This window comes from Carlito syrichta, unplaced genomic scaffold (genome assembly GCF_000164805.1).
Source record: "Carlito syrichta isolate Samal-C Ts95f unplaced genomic scaffold, Tarsius_syrichta-2.0.1 Scaffold302134, whole genome shotgun sequence".
Classification (NCBI taxonomy): Eukaryota; Metazoa; Chordata; class Mammalia; order Primates; family Tarsiidae; genus Carlito; species Carlito syrichta.
In genome coordinates this window covers 73,302-84,811 of record NW_007246230.1, presented here as the reverse complement: position 1 = coordinate 84,811, position 11,510 = coordinate 73,302, and the positions used below count along the sequence as shown (strand labels likewise).

Genomic DNA, 11,510 nt, shown 5'->3' with positions numbered 1-11,510 from the left:
TGTTTTCAGGATAGTCCCTCTGGGTCACGATCAATCCCTGAGTAGTTGATCCACCAGTCACAGAGATTAGGTCTGTTGCCCTTTTGGTGAGCAAGTCGGAGCACTTTCCTACCCTGCCTTCAAGATGGTGTGGGGTGTCTCTCTTGTCCTCTTCTGTGGGACTTTGCCTCTGGACTTCCTCCACAGCCCCTGCTGCCAGTGCCCTGCCAGGTGCTGAAGTGGTGAGGCAAAGCCTGGAGCCAGCAGTCTCTCCTGCAGCAATGGTGAAGGAAAGCCTGGGTGAAGGCCTCTCCCTGCTGCTTTTCACAGGAAAACTTTTGTCCATTTAAAAAAATTGGCACTTGGCTTCTGTGACCTGGGAAAAGCCAGGGACCAAGCACAGAACCTGCAGCACCAGCTATTGTATCAGGGGCCTGGCCACTTGCTCATGAGTCCCCACTTAGACAGTCTCTTCCAGCATTTTCTTTCCAGGAAGGGTTCTGTTGATTAAAAAAAAAAAAAAAAAGAAAATGGCGCTTAGTTTCTGCATCCTGGAAATCACTAGGGTCCAAGCCCAGCAGCTGTGGCACCAGCTGCTGCACCAGGAGAGCCCTGGCCGCTAGCTCTCTTGCTCTCACTCAGTCAGCCACGCACATGCCCACTTGCTCACCAGCACATATACACAATTTTCCATGCATTCATTCACTCACACTGGAACTTGCATAGCTCGACTGGCTCAGCCACCATCTTCCCCACCATTTGTAATTTTTAAGAGTATAAAGAGATCCTGAAGTAGAAAAATGTTTGGGAATTGCTGGTCTACAAAAAATCCTATAATGTGGGTACAGTTGTATTCCCATTTCACAGGTGATGAAACTGAGACTTAGAAAGATTCAGTAACTTTCCTAAAGTCAAATAGTTTGCGTATTGTAGTGCTGAAGTTCAAACCCCAGCAAACTGATTCACAAATGAACTGGTTAATAATAAAATTAGTCCTCACATAAACACTCTTCTCCGTCTTTTCGAAGTCCATGGTTGTAAACATTTGAATGCAAAGTAAATTGAGTAATAAGTAAAACTGTAAATATTGTAAGAAAGTCAAGACATCAAAAAGTCAGCAAAAGCGAGATAAATGTTTAAATTGTATTTGAAACTTTTGAGAAAGGAGGCTTTGGCAGATATTGCAACTGAAAAAGAGAGAATCAGCAAAGATGATAGATAACATGTCCAGATGGATCAGAGGAGAATGATTTCAAAATACAAAGTAAGAGAGCCCTTGGAAAAAACTGGTGAATATTTCATTGTGTTTCTAATTGAACTAATTATGGGAAAGCTAAGGTGATGAACAAAGAACCCCAAAATACAGTGACTTAAAGAAGATAGATGTCTATGTTTCTCCCATATAACAATATAGCTCTCTGAGGTTTATCACAGGCCCAGATTCCTTATGCCTTGGCCTTCTCTTAAGAAGTAATGCTCACCTGAACAACCAAAGCTGAACCATGTGGCGTATCTGTATTTCAGTTCAAAGGCAGGGAAAAGAGAGAAAGCCCAGGGTAAGCAATTTCCTCTTGAGCAAGTGAGACAGAAAGTGTATGCATTCTCCTCACATTCCACTGGAGGAATAAAAATCACATGACTATACCTAACTGCCAGTGAATCTGGGAAATGTATTCTCTAGCTGGATGTTAAAGGGTCAAAAGGGTCTAAAAATAAGGGGAAAATAGATTTTGAGGGACAACTAATAATCTGCCCCATGAACATCTACACAAAATTGTGTGATCATGCTCTGAGAAAACATGAAAATAAAGATTATGTATATGTAATTAAATCTGATAGATTATGCTCACCCAAATCAACACCTTATTCATTTTTCAACTTAAAAGGGATCACAACATCATTATTCACATTTTGTAAATTTAGATAAAATAAATTTATTTTAAAAATTAAACGAAACAGAAATACATCTGTTAATGGTTATTCCTTTTTTCCTGATACCAGGGATGAAGCATCCTGAAAGTCCTTCTCTTCACTGCTGTCATGTGTAAGTCAGAGAATCCTAAGTTGCCCGAACACCTGTGGAAGCTCTTCGTCAGACAGCTGAGCTTCAGAGCAACAGATGAGAGCCCGAGGAGCCATTTTGAGCAATGGAGAATGATCATGGACTGTGTGGCAACGAGAGATCCAAACACCAAGCACTCCATGGGCCTTGGGTTTGTCATGTATGCCACTGTTGGGAAGGTAGATGCAGCCATGAAGGCGAGGCCACACAAGGTGAATGAGAGAGTTGTGGAGACAAAGAGAACAGTCTCAAGAGAAGATTCTCCAGTACCAAGTGTCCACTTAACTATGTTGGTGGCATTAAAGAAGACACCGAAGAACATCACCTGAGAGATTATTTTGAACAGTGTGGGAAAATCGAAGTGATTGAAATCATGACTGACCGAGCCAGTGGCAAGAGAAGGGGCTTTGCTTCTGTCACCTTTGATGACCAGGACTCCATGGATAAAACTGTCATTCTGAAATGCCACACTGTGAATGGCCACAGTTGTGAAGTAAGGAAAGCCCTGCCAAAGCAAGAGATGACTAGTGCTTCATCCAGCTGAAGAGGTAGAAGTGGTTCCAGAAACTTTGCTGGTGGTCATGGAGGTGGTTTTGATAGGAAAGACAACTTTGGTTGTGGAGGAAACTTCAGTGGTCATGGCTGCTTTGGTGGCAACCATGGTGGTAGTGGATATGGTGGCAGTGGGCATGGCTATAATGGATTTGGTAATGATGAAAATAATTTTGGAGGTGGTGGAAGTGACAATGATTTCAGCACATACAACAATCAATATTCAAATTTGGGACCCACGAAGGGAGAAATTTTGAAGGCAGAAGCTCTGGCCCCTATGGTGGTTGAGGACAAAGGACAATACCTTTGAAAAGCCATGAGACCAAGATGATTATGGCAGTAGCTGTGGCAGTGGCAGAAAATTTTAATTACTGCCAGGAAACAAAGCTTAGCAGGAGAGGAGAGGCAAAAAGTGCCAGGGAAGTCACAAGTTACAATAGATTTGTGAACTCAACCAAGCACAGCGGTTGTCATAAGCGTCCAGTTGTCATAAAGAGAAAACATGCTTTAAACAATATTCATGTGTATGGATAGAAGACTCTCAGACTGTATTTATGACAGATTGCAAAACAGGTTATTTTAGTTTCTGTTCTGTGGAAAGTGTAAATCATCCCAACAAAGGCCTTTAATGTGCATTTTTTCTTTTTTTGCTGCTGATAGCTAAATGTAATAGTTTGATCATGACACTGTGTGTTCAACAATTATAATCAACTTGATTTTTACCCTTCTATTTCTATTTTTAGCCTTCATGTATTTTGATCTGAGTGGTAGCAATTTAATTTCCATTTAGTGATCCTCTTTTTACTCACCTAAGTTCTGAGGGCTTACCTAGCACCCAGGAATTGCTGGGGGCAGGAGGAGCTTGTCCTCAGTATTATCTGTCTAGCCTGGTCTTAGCTGAGACAGCCACCAGTCACTGGGTTCCATTCATTCAGAAAATATGTAAAACACCTCCATATGCCAGGCATTGAGAATAGCGTGTTAGTCCATTTTCTTGTGGAACATAGCTTTTAGTAAATGTTGGTGCATTGCAAAACTCCTGGCCCAAGAGCAAGGTCAAGCATGCACATATACAGAGAGAGAAGTCATTTTAAAAGTTTGTCTCAAAATGAGGAGGAAGACAGTTAATGACCAAATGAGAATTTGTGGATTATTTATGATAGTCCACTTTCAATGCATTTCTTACTCCACCATAGCCTATGGAAATTGAGTTGGTGATATTTATTTAGATGTCAGAAAAAACTTAGAGAAGTTGTGTATGTGTGAGAAAGAATGACTTTTCTTTCTTCTGGGTAATTCCTTGTTCATTGCTAGTATGTGGGGGAGCAGAACCTTGAAAAGCATTCAACCTAATCAGTAGTATTTAACCAACCTCTTACCATGTAACCTTCACTTCCTGGTTGCTGTGGATAACAAGAAGAGTAAGAGCCACACAGTTCTGAAAATTGATTAGAGTCTCTAGGCAAAGAAAAATTATAGCCAGACAGTTAGGAAACAGAACTGCACTAATAACACACTGTGGCAGAATAAAGTCAAATCAGGAAGACTAGTTTATGGTTAGGCAAAGAGGAAGGGGAGATAACTGTAAGATGGGAAAACAGAAGGGATCAATTATTGAGAGGGCATGGTGAGGTGTATGATGGACAGAAGGTTTAGGTGGGGGGGGGACAGGCTTGGCTGAAGCCAAGGTTTCCTTCTGTGACCATGCTCTCTCTCCACCTGCTCAGGCTGTACAGCACAGCAAGCCGGCACCCATCACTCAGTTTAATAGCATTACTCTTTATAATAGCCCGTGAGTGAGAATACTGGCTTTGCAGTCAGACAGACATAAGTCTAAATTTTGACTCCATTATTTATGAGTGTCTGACCTCGGGGAAGTTATTTAATTCTCTCTGAACCCCGGTTTTCTCATTGCCTTGAAGGTTTTTGATGATTTAATGAGCTATCATATACAAAATGTTCAGCAAGAGTTTTCAAATACACAGTAAGAGTAGCTATTATCATTATGGCCTCCCTATGGGGGACAAGTGCTGGGGCCAGGTTGGTAGCATGGGGCAAAAAGGAATGTTCTAGCTTCAGATAGTCCTGAGTTCACACTCCAGTAGCACCAACGTTCCCTCTAATTCCCACTCTACAGAAAGTCAATGAGATCATGAGTATGAAGTGCCCCACACAGGCTTAGTGTACATACGTGCCTTTTAAAAATGTTTGTTTCCGTCTCGATCATTTATTTGCTTTTGTTTATTTCTTTGTCCCCCAGCATAGTCTAGTTTTGTGTTTGTGCATAGAATAGGGCAATGAACACTGACTAGGTTGTCTGAACAGTTCTGGTATAACCTGTTGGCTCTGCAGCATTATAAAAATAATCTTCTCTTTCACTCTCAGGAGGTCCTGGGTTTGGACTATGGCCTGGTCTGGTGTGATCCCAGGCTGCCTTTTTCTAAGGAGGAAATCGCCTTGGGGCTTTGGACCAAAGCATGTGCTTGCAGAGTCACTGCTGAGTTGATAGGCATCCCCCAGGTAACCCCCTCATTTATGTCTTCTTCATCATCTGGGGGATCCCAGGGATAACTGGCCTGCTCTCTGCTTTCAGTTACCACTTATTCTTTCCCCTGGGGTTTCTCTCCTCTGCCTGGAGCTCTTGCTGAAACAAGACACAGGCATGATAGAGTTTTCCCCTCCCCTTTCCTATTTGTTTGTATTGTATAAAACAATACACTGTTTTTCTGGTTATTTACATTGCTAGGATATGTCTGGGAAAAGGAAGACGAGGGAACAAAAATAATGCACAAGAGGAAGTCACAACTCCTAAAGAGATATCATTTTTGTAGGCATTTGAATAGAAGCAGGGCTGTTTTTCTTTGCTCGTGTCACGGATTCATCTTTCAGTGAACTTCTTAAATCCACCTTTGCCTCACCTTCTCTCTTTTTTTTATCCGGGGACTTTATACAATAGTTTCCTTCACCATTTGCTTTAATATTTTTTTGGAACTTAGGTACTTAATAAATATTCCTTTCTAGAGTGGTGGTAAGCAACAGAAATGGATTGAAATGGAACAAAGTTGTGATTGAAAGTTTTTAAAAACGGTTCACTCCTATCAAGAAAGAAACCCTGGTTTAGCCAGAATGAAACTCCAGATAACACCATTACAAATGTAGAAGCTGTTGAAAGCTGTGTGCCAGGTACTTTACATACATTTATCTAGACATCACACAGCAACCCTGTGAAGGAGGCAGTGGATAGTCATTGCACTCTTTTCCACATTTATTAATGAGGAAGCCAAAGCTTACAAAAGTTAAGCACTTTGGCCATTTATCCCAATAATTCTTCCATTATGGCTGTAAAACTTGAGGCAAGCTGGGGCTCAGATTCAGGCAACCCATCTCCAAAGCTCTTACTCTTAACCATTGCACCAGACTATCTCTCTCCAGAGTGCAGGAACACAAGACTCCACCCAGAGGTGTAGCCAGGCTCAAACCTGGAGAAACCTTGGTGGGGATGAGACTGGATTCTGAATGAGTGTGCCCTATGTTCCCAAAAGGAGGCATTGCACTTTGAAGATCCACTTTTATAGGTCTCACCATGGTCTTGCTTCTAACCTGCTTTCGCCGACAGCTTTTCATACCAGTTTTAATGATCATATTCTCATTTTATCTTTGAAAGTCATTGCAAAGGCACTATTTTGATGACTGTTCAGAAGGATCACTCTTCCCCATATTTCAGTTAACACTGATTTTTCACTGTAGTTCATTCTTGCCAAAGGATATATCATGACAGAGAAGGGACCATATGGCCAAGGGCATTCTCATGTCAGGTGTACTTTGGTTTGATGGAGAAGGCTGCAGCTCCTATGTGGGCCCAGGGAAAGAATTTTCCAGGTATTTAAGCTAAAACCTCTCAGTCTTGCTCATTATGAACTGGTTCGTCCTCCGAGGTCAGTCTGGGGAAAAATGCTCTCACCTCTGTCTTCTAGTATCAAGATCTCAGTTGCCTGATTTTATCGTATGTGGTTATTATTTTTTTCTTTTAGTGATGCAACTAACTTTCCCTGATTAAGGTTGGGACTTTTTCTCTCTGGTCATTTCAGACCCTTTTGGTGAATTTTTCCTATCTTATCTTTGTCTCTGATGTTTCCTCTACTTAGTCAGGCTTTATTTTAGGTTTCACTTAGTACTCCCCACCACCCACCCATGGGAGAGTACCCAGCAAAGGAAATCAAGTTCTTAGGTCTGCAACCCTAGCAATAAGAAATAAGACCAGGACCACATGCTGGGGGACCATTAGAGGAAGAAAATATACCTGGTACATGGGCTTCTTTAGTTGGAATAAGTCCAGAGTTATATGGCTACTGTACAAGGGGACCCCCAAAAAACCAGAATTATTTTTGTAGGGCAGGCTTCTTACAGTACAGAGTTTCCCCACTAAGTAAGTGTTTTAGGCACCCATTAGCATCAGTGTACTAGCTAGAGGTCACATTTGGCTTCAGTAAATTTTTCTGGAGTTCTTTCAACATGTTTGCCCATTTCATGATGGGTGATTTACGAATGCACCTTCCCACACTGCGCTGAGTGTTCAGCAGTTTTTCACCAAAACACCATGACCCCCATATCCCCACCTCCCTATTCATCCAATCTTGCCCCAATAGACTTTTTCTTTTGTTTTCCCAAATGAAAAAAAAATCCTCAAAGGGCAACGTTTTGTCCATGTGGAGGAGGTGAAATGAAAAATGGCAGAAGCACTAAAAGACAGCAAAATTGATGAGTCCAAAAACTGTTTTGCACAGTGGAAAAGGCATCTCGATAGGTGTGCTGCATCAAATGGAGAGCACCCTGAAGGTGGCTGAAGATAAACATATAAGAATAAATACACATTTTTAAAATAAATAAACTCATGGAGGTTTTTGGGTCCCCTGTCATATTTCTAATTTTGGAGAAGACTGACTGTAAAATAGTTAACATTTATTGTATACCATGTAATGTACAATGCCTACCCTGTCTCACTTAACCCTTACACAAACCCTGAACAAGAAAATTTCCAGTTTCAAGGGGAGAAAAAAATCAAAGCTTAGGGAAATTCATTGCCTAACCAAATGTTCACACAAGTAGTAAACGGTCATCCTGGGATTAGAGTTGTTAGCCTAACCTCTATGCAGCTGTATAATGGGAAATATCACTTAGAATTAGTTAGCCATGTGAACTTTGCCAAGTTGCATAACCTCTTTGTGCTTTTTTCCTTGTCTAGAAAATGAGGACAAAAAATGACTCTTGGAGAATTATTGTGGAGCTTAAATGAGCAGCTGTGCAAAATGGAGCCCTTGACTTGCAACTGTCTCTCCCCATCTGCTTCTCCTTCCTTCGTCTTAGTTGATGGCACCACCACATGTTTCCTCTGCCCAAGGATGCAGAAGTTACCTCTGATTTCCTTCATTTACCTTATCTAACCCAGTAAATCTTATTGTAAATCCCAAATCTGATAACCTGTCACTGTCTCTATTGCCACATCCTGGAAATCCAAGCACTTTACAGCCTGTCTGGAACACTGAGATAGACTTAACTCATCTCCCTGCTTTGTTGCCTGTTCCACAGCAGTGATCTGTTTGCCACACACAAGCCAGAGCCAACTTACTTTTCAAAACACAAATCTGATATCACTTCTTTATTTGAAATCACTCCCCTATTTGAAAACTTCCAACGGTTTTCCATAAAAGCCATGATCCAAAAGCTTCATTCAGTCTAGCTCCTGATAACCTGTTAGGTGCTCTGGCCTGTCACTCCCTTGCCGTTCATACTTGCCTTACTCTGCTGTGGCCACTTGCTTTTCTTCAAGCATACCAAACTTGTTTCCGTCTTTGGGCTCTCAGACTCATTGGTACTACTGCCTCGAATGTGTTTCCCAAGCTCTTTCCATGGCTGGCTCACGTGAAGGTTTTGCCCAGCTATCATCTCCTCAGTAAGGCCTCTGTTAGCACAATCAATAGAGATGCCCCTTCTTGGTGTGTGTGTGTGTGTGTGTATCACAGCATTTAACCATGACCTAATTGTAGTCAGTTCAGGCTACTATAATAGACTACTATAGACTAGGTGGCTTATACAACAAATACTTCTCATTCTTCTGGAGTCCAGAAGGTTCAAAGTCACGCCAGCAAATTCCATGTTTGGTGAGGGCTCTTGCCCTGATTCAAGATGGTCACCTTTTTGCTGTTTCTTCACATGAGTCACAAGATTATCTCCAGAGATAATCTTCCTTATGTCTCAGATAAGGGCACTAATCCTACCGTGGGGGCTTCACTCTCATGACTCAATTTCCTACCAAAGGCCCTATCTCCAAATGCCATCACAGTGGGCCTTGCTGAGGAGGTGGTAGCTGAGCAAAGCCTTCACATGAGTTAGCCATGACAAGAGCTTGGGAAGTCCGTCTGAGGCAGTAGTGCCAAGGAGTCCGAGTTACCATCACAAGTGCCATCACATAAGGCTTCAGCATAAACATCAGGGGACATAGTATTCAGTTCATAACACTAAAACTATTTAATTTGTCAATGCTTTCTGTTTTCCATAAAAGCCATGATCCAAAAGCTTCATTCAGTCTAGCTCCTGATAACCTGTTAGGTGCTCTGGCCTGTCCAGAGCAGAAATATAGACTTTAAGAGGGACGAGATGGTATCTGCTCCTTGGTGGAAACTACCTAGTTTTAAAGAATAAAGAAATTTATAAATGAGAAAAGTAAGCAAATTTATATTTAATTTGGTCAGTTTACTTATCTTTTAACTACTCCTTGAGTTTTTGCTGAGGGAAATATTTTGTGTCCTGAGATACAATACAGGCAAAGCAGTTTTATCCGTGTGCTCAGTGTAGTAGAAGAAATTTCATTTTTTTAAACTTCATTTTCCCCAGGAGAGCAATATTTGCAATATTTGAATGTTGCTGGAAATTTCTTTTTCAAATAAGAGTCACTTTGAATAAAATTTATTTGTTTTAGGAAGGTGACCAGATGATCTTTTTTTTTTTTTTCTTGAGTGTGAGTTTGCGTCTCACTGTGTTGCCCAGGCTGGAGTGCAACGGCACACTGAAGGCCAACCCAGCATCGACCTGCTGGGCTCCAGTGATCCTTCCGCCTCTGCCTTCCAAGTGGCCAGAACTACAGGTGTGCAACTACCACACCTGGCTAATTTTTTGATTTATTGTAGAGACGAGGTCTTGCCAAGTTGCCCAGGCTGGTCTGGAACCCGCGGGCTCAGGGAATCCACTTGCCTCTGCCTCCCAAAGTGCTGGGATTACAGGTTGAGCCACAGAGCCCCGCCACCAGATCATCTTTAAAGGCAAATAGTCGCTAATTTCCTTGGGGAAACCCAAGTATTGTGAGGTAGTCTAAAACCAAATTTTTTAACTAGACTTTTGAGGATTTTATTTAAGTCAGTAACATCCCTGAAATAAACCTTTATGCAGTGATAAAGGATTTGGACACAGTATGGTTGACAGTGTCTCCCATCCTCTGCCCAAACCTAATTCCCAAGGGAAATGTTACAGTTAAAGTTCTTATCTTTTGGTGGGAGTAGAAAGGTTGGAAAATGACTACTTTGTAATTACTTGGGACTTTCTCATTTCAGTATATGGTCTATTATACATATTACATGTTTCTTACTGCCTATATAAGTTTTTAGTATTAATCAATCTCCTAAACAAGTAATACAAGAAAACAAATAAGTACATGTTTCTCTCTTATTTTTCTAGGCAGTAACTGAAAGACCAAAAAAAAACACCAAACTATTATTTTTTCTGACCTTATAATAACTAAATCCTACATTTTATACATCATGAAGGAGACTCAATGTAATGTCAGAGTTAGAGGTAGAAGCACCTAGAAAAACATCAAAGGTTTTGTTGTTGTTGTTGTGTTAGGGGAGTTTTGTCCCTCATATGTACTGGCAAAGCAGCTCTTTGAGAAAAAAGTCCCAATTCATAATGTTTACCAATGTCTGTGGTGTAAATACTCTCACCATAGTCAATGTCAAGCTATAGTAATGTTATTAATAAAGACAACTAACAAGCCAGGTGCAGTGGCTCACTCTTGTAATCCCAGCACTTTGGGAGGCAGAAGCAAGTTGATTGCCTGAGTCCAGGGATTCAACACCAACCTGGGCAACTTAGTGAGACCTTGACACTATATCAAAATACTACCCAGGTGAGGTGATACAGACCTGTAGTTTCAGCTACTCAAGGCAGAAGTGTCACTTAAGCCCAGCAGTGGAGGCTGCGGTGGCTGCGTGCATGCTACTGCACTCCACCCTGGGCAAGAGACTCCAATTAAAAAACAAAACAAACAAACAAAAAAACAAAGACGACTGCAGTTATTGAATGCTAATATGGATTAGAAACTTTCTCTTTCTGTGTCTATCTATCTATCATATATCTGCCACCTATCATTTATAGTAGATGACTAAAATAAGGATGAAAGGCTAAGGAACTTGCCTAGTGAGAAGTAACAATGCTTGGGTTTGCCTACAGATCTTCTGACTTTTGCCTACAGTGACGACAGGAAGCAGATGGTGCGCGCCTCCCTCAGAGAAAGGGTCTAGAACTGCCAGTAAATATTGGTGCTTCAGGAAGCCGTTGGAAGTTCACACTGAAATTCATCTGAAAGATGTCTAGGACCCAAGAGCAGAGGGGACCAAGCCCCAAGACACCTATGGATCCAGCCCTGCAGCAGAACCGGGAGAGAATTTCCAGAAGAGGAGAAGTAAGTGAGAGAATTCCCTGGGGTTTCACACATCTCCCACAGGCCTCTGCAACTTTTGTCACGGGAAGACACCCTGGTCCCCGATCCCGGCCTGGCCAAGTGCAGGAAGCCACCGGAGTCTGAATTGAGTACACGTCAGGCCCGGAAGGCTCCAGTTCCTGCGAGGTCCCGCGCGGCCGCCAC

At 41.8% G+C, this 11,510-nt stretch overlaps 1 pseudogene; it reads left to right on the top strand.

Moving 5' to 3' along the window:
• The first annotated feature begins 2,019 nt into the window (after window positions 1-2,019).
• Window positions 2,020-3,127, top strand: LOC103258433 (annotated as a pseudogene).
• The last annotated feature ends 8,383 nt before the right edge of the window (window positions 3,128-11,510 follow it).